We start from the raw sequence: 6,000 nt of genomic DNA, 5'->3' as shown, positions 1-6,000 counted from the left end.
TGTAACCCCCCACGTGGGCCTCTGCCACCTCTGAGAGCAGCCAAGTCACTCAGTCTCTCTGTGAGGCAGAATAGTCATTAAGAAACAAAAGGTCTGCTCGCAAAATCCTCCAACACATCTTTCAACTTTTTACTTGAAGTAAACAAAAACATTGCAGTTCACATATTTAGACAACTTTATCACTATTGCTCAGAGGAAAGGCCTGTCTTGGTCTAGTAGAATTCTACAGGAAGCCCATGTGTTTGGTAAAGTGGGGAATATTCGACTCTGGCAGCCCACTAATCTAATTAATAAAATGGTACCCTTTATACCACACTTGGATTATTAATTTTTCAGAGAATTTGAATGCAAAAAATAACACTAAATCAATATAATTTAGACGTTATTTCACAATTAAGAAAGTATCTCACAAGTCTGTTGAGTTGCAGGTGTTTATGTTCTATCACTTTGCTAAGAAACAGAGATATCCTTTGTGTATCACGAACTGTTGCCAGGCCATTTCAAAATCCTTGTTGGGTGCATTAGAATTTTTTAGGTGGTAAAAAGAAAGTTTTGGATTTTTAAAATTACTGTGGCCCTTGCAGCACTATTTACAAGAGCCCGCTCATGGAAGCAACCTCATCGACAGACAAATGGATAAAGAAGATGTGGTACATATATACAACGGAATATTACTCAGCCATAAAAAGGAACGAAACTGGGTCATTTGTAGAGATATGGATGGACCTAGAGTCTGTCATACAGAGTGAAGTAAGTCAGAAAGAGAAAAACAAATATTGTATATTAACGCACATTTGTGGAATCTAGAAAAATGTACAGATGAACCGGTTTGCAAGGCAGAAATAGAGACACAGATGTAGAGCACAAACGTATGGACACCAAGGGGGGAAAGCAGGGGGAGGGGGTGGTGGTGGGATGAATTGGGAGATTGCAATTGACATATATACACTAATATGTATAAAACAGATAACTAATAAGAACCTGCTGTATAAAAAAGAAAAAAGGGGCTTCCCTGGTGGTGCAGTGGTTGAGAGTCCGCCTGCCGATGCAGGGGACACGGGTTTGTGCCCCGGTCCGGGAAGATCCCACATGCCGCGGAGCGGCTGGGCCCATGAGCCATGGCCGCCGAGCCTGCATGTCCGGAGCCTGTGCTCCGCAACGGGAGAGGCCACAACAGTGAGAAGGCCCACATACTGCAAAAAAAAAAAAAAAAAAAAAAAAAAGATAAAAAAGAAAAAAAAATTACTGTGGCCTTTAAAAGAGTAGCAAGTTACTGCATTGTATGTACTGCCAAAAAAGTATCTGGGAATAACGATATCGCAGAACAAAAGCTGAAAATTATTTTCAAGGACTAAGGAAAGGAGTGCATGGTACATGCTACATGTTATCAGTTAAAATAGTCAACTATGGTGAAATATCTTTGGGGGAAAAAGTAGAGATTTTTACAAATGCAGAAGAAAATGTTACTTCTCTGGGTCTAAGTACAGTAACAAGGACAAGGAAAAATATGTCAGAACAAGCAGAAAAATCAGGTTATATGTCTTGAGAATCAAAACCTCTAATTGATTCTCACTAAGAGAATTACTGTGAATAACTAGGTGAGTTTGATAGCAACATGCAAAACAGAAAGAGAATGAGAAAAGCAGGAAGTAAATTCGAATAGCCACAGGAGTGGCTTTGACCATGAGCATGGTGTCAGAATTTCAGCAGTGACAGAAAAAGCAGGCAGACATATGGCAGAAATATTTGCTGGAACCATAAGGAAGAGAGCCTTGAATATGTTATAATTGCTTTTGAACCCTTCAGCGTCCATAGCTCTCTGTGAGGAAAAGCTCTGCTAGCCTTTGAGACTAATGAAGACTGGTTGTCTCGCTTTGGGAAATATGGGAGGTTTAAAATGGAAAAGCCTGGGCTTCGCTGGTGGCGCAGTGGTTGAGAGTCCTCCTGCCGATGCAGGGGACGCGGGTTCGTGCCCCGGTCCAGGAAGATCCCACATGCCGCGGAGCGGCTGGGCCCGTGAGCCATGGCCACTGAGCCTGTGCGTCCGGAGCCTGTTCTCCGCAACGGGAGAGGCCACAGCAGTGAGAGGCCCGCGTACCGCAAAAAATAAATAAATAAATAAAATGAAAAAGCCTAGAGTTTCTCGATGAAAAGAAATGTATGATGGGGCATTCAAACCCAAAGCAGCATTTTTAAAAATTGAAGTATAGTTGGTTTGCAATATTGTATTAGTTTCTAGTATATGGCAAAGTGATTCAGTTATATTTTTTTCAGATTATTTTTATTTTCCATTATAGGTTATTACAATATTTTGAATATAGTTCCCTGTGCTATACAGTAAATCCTTGTTGCTTATCTATTTTACGTATAGTAGTTTGTATCTGCTAATCCCAAACTCCTAATTTATCCTTCCTCTCCCTCACTTTCCCCTTTGGTAACCATAAGTTTGTTTTCTATGTCTGTGAGTCTGTTTCTGTTTCTTTTGGGTTTTTTAAAATAATTTTTTCTTTTTTAGGAAGTCCCTAAATGATATCATATAATATTTTTCTTTCTCTGTCTTTCTTCACTTAGTATGATATTCTCTAGGTCCATCCATGTTGCTACAAATGGCATTATTTCATTCTTTTTATGGCTGAGTAATATTCCATTGTGTATATATATATATATATATACACCACATCTTAAACCAATCATCTATTGATGGGCACTTGTGTTGTTTCCATGCCTTGGCAAAGCATCATTTTTTGAAAATATTTTTGGAGAGCAGCTAATTAGCATTTTCTTCATGGTTGTTCAGGTGTTATATGAAAAGAACCTCTAAGAAACCATCACCTCTGTGACAACAGTTCAGGCCACTCAACTCCTGGTCCTCAGCAACACAGAAACAAAATAAAACCATGCTTCCTAGGACCAACATGGATCACAGAGGGACTCCTGCCTTCTGTGAACCCTTCTCTTTTTTTTTTTTTTTTTTTTTTTCTGGCCACATGTGCTGCATGTGGGATCTTAGTTCCCTGACCAGGGATGGAACCTGTGCCCCCTGCAGTGGAAGCACGGAGTCCTAACCACTGCACCGCCAGGGAATTCCCTCAGCCATGTGGCTTAATAAGTCTAACGAAGATGCTCTGTAGCAGTCCTTAAATTCTCATGATGAGACTTTAGCGAATGAGGACCTCCAAGAGTTGTCCCCAGGAAGCATATGATAACTGAGCATCTCTGCTGAAAAGATTGCCTCAGACTCACTTAAATGCAAAGTGCTCTCAAGTCTACAAGGCACTTGAAAAGAAGCACCAGCTTGAAGGCAGTGGTTGAAGAACAAAGTCAACACAGGAAGGCAGTCATACATCACTGATAAAGGTGTTTGGGGATGGGGGGAAGGGGAAATAAATACTAAAAAGCATCTTTTTCTGATGTGATCACCTGTTTGCTCCAGAAAAGGTTAAAATGAGTCATCTCTCTCCCTGTGTCTCCTCTACCCACCTCCTCCACAGCTCTTACAGTTTCACAGCAGAAATAATGGCCAATAATCGCTGCGATCACAAGTAACTGATGGTCACAAATGCACGATCATGAACATAAAATTATCTATACTTTAAAATACAAATTACCGGCCTTCCCTGGTGGCCCAGTGGCTAAGATTCCGCGCTCCCAAAGCAGGGGGCCCGGGTTCGATCCCTGGTCAGGGAACTAGATCCCGTATGCCGCAACTAGGAGTTCGCATACCGCAACTAAGGATCCCACATGCAGCAACTAAAGATCCTGCATGTGGCAACAAAGATTCCGCCTGCCGCAACTAAGACCCAGTGCAGCCAAATAAATAAATAAATAATAAATAAATTAAATAAAATACAAATTACCAAAATATGCATACACATAGTTAACTGAGGTTATCATAGAGACAGTCAGCCATACTGTTCCCCATTATTGCTCATCATTGCTCAGGAATGCATCCACTATAATTATATTATTCCTAGAATACTCAGACATGTGTGTGCGTGTGTGCACACACGCACACAGGCTAAACACAGTCAAGCAACGTATTCCAACAAAATTTAGGTTATGCTGTTATTTCATCTGTGCTCTTGGAACCATGGAAACTCAAGAGCCGCAAGAGTTCTGTATCCAGAGCCTCACCCAACATACCATGGTTGCAGCTGTAGAAAAAGAGGTCGAAGCCTGAGATGGGAATTAGGAGCAGGCTTCTGACTAGACCCCAAGTGCACTCCTTGTCCCTAGAGTAAGATGGCATGGAAGAGACCCCCAGAAAATGCTAACTTCTGGTGAAGGAGGTCCCCTTTGACATTGGAGACTGATGTCTATCATACAGAAAGCACTATTGTGAAGACATTACCGAGCTCTGGAATGTGAATTATGCCTTTATCTCTAATTTTATCATCTAAAAATGCTTTAAAAGTGCAAATATCACTTTTTGATTCTATGCTTTCAGTGAAAGTAATAAGTGATCGCTGCAGTTTTAAAAATTGTACTTCCAAAATAGACACATAACTCCTGATTTTTTGGGAATGCTATCACCTAAGGGGCTGGCTTATAAAATTCTAACTTAAAAACAGGATAGGGGGCTTCCCTGGTGACTCAATGGTTAAGAATCCGCCTGCCAATGCAGGGGACACGGGTTCGAGCCCTGGTCCAGGAAGATCTCACATGTTGCAGAGCAACTAAGCCCGTGCACCACAACTACTGAACCTGCACTCTAGAGCCCGTGAGCCACAACTACTGAGCCCGCGTGCTGCAACTACTGAAGCTCACGCGCCTAAGAGCCCATGCTCCACAACAAGAGAAGCCACCGCAATGAGAAGCCCGCGCACCACAACCAAGAGTAGCCCCCACTCACGGCAACTAGAGAGAGTCCGCTCGCAGCAACGAAGACCCAACGCAGCCAAAAATAAATCAAATAAATAAGTAAAACAGAATAGGTTTTCCACAAATTCTGCTTTAGGAAAGTGTTGGAGGAAAAGTGGGGGAGGGGATAAGGAGGGGTGTTAGAAGGATACCATGGGAAAAATAAGAAACATCCCAGCATTGCAATAAGAAATTAAAGATATCTATTCTGTCTTCAGAAAGATCTCAGAACAAACTGGTGGTTGCCACAGAGGAAGGGTTGGGAGTACAGATGAAATAGGTGAAGAGGATAAAGAGGTACAAACTTCCAGCTATAAGGTAAATAACTCACAGGTATATAAGGTACACATAGGGAATATAGTCAACAGTATTGTAACAGCTTTGTATGGTAATGGGTGGTAACTGGACTTATTGTGGTCGTCATTTCATAATGTATAAAATGTCAAATCACTATGTTGTACACCTGAAACTAATATAATATTGTATGTTAATTATAACTCAATAAAAAAGATCTCAGTATGTGAGGTGAGAGGTGTTTACTGGTGATCATTTCATAATATATGTGTATATCAAATCATCGTGTTGTACACCTAAAACTAATACAATATTCTATGTAAATTATATCTCAATGAAACTAAGAAAAAGTAAATAAAAATTTTAAAAAGGCCTCAGAACACACACCACCACAAACACACCAGCTTGGGTTCAGCACTCACTTTCCCTGCATGCTCAGATCTCTTTGCTAAGAGATTCAGGGCTTCAGATGTAGTCAGTGACAGGTAATATATATGCACTTAATACATTTCCTTGTCATCTAATTCAATACATTCAATAAAAGTAGCCTACTTGATATGTCTAACTCCCTTGGGCAGTTCCCTGTCCTATCTCTAACAAAACAATTTCTTTTGGAGTTTTCTGCTGAGTTTTAGCATCAGAAAAGATGTAAGCTTTGGATTATGGTTATTATAAACGCTCCATCCTCCGAAAACACAAAATAATCTTTAAGTTGTATTCCTGTGAATAAAATTACTTCACCTGAATACAACAGCACAATTTGAAGCTTCCAATATTTCTGTATCCTGTAAAAATGGAGAAGCAGCCCTGTGTGGTTCCATGATGGGAGTCCTCAGAACATGCCAA

Source organism: Phocoena phocoena, chromosome X (assembly GCF_963924675.1).
Source record: "Phocoena phocoena chromosome X, mPhoPho1.1, whole genome shotgun sequence".
Lineage (NCBI taxonomy): Eukaryota > Metazoa > Chordata > Mammalia > Artiodactyla > Phocoenidae > Phocoena > Phocoena phocoena.
Note: the sequence above shows the minus strand (reverse complement) of the source record.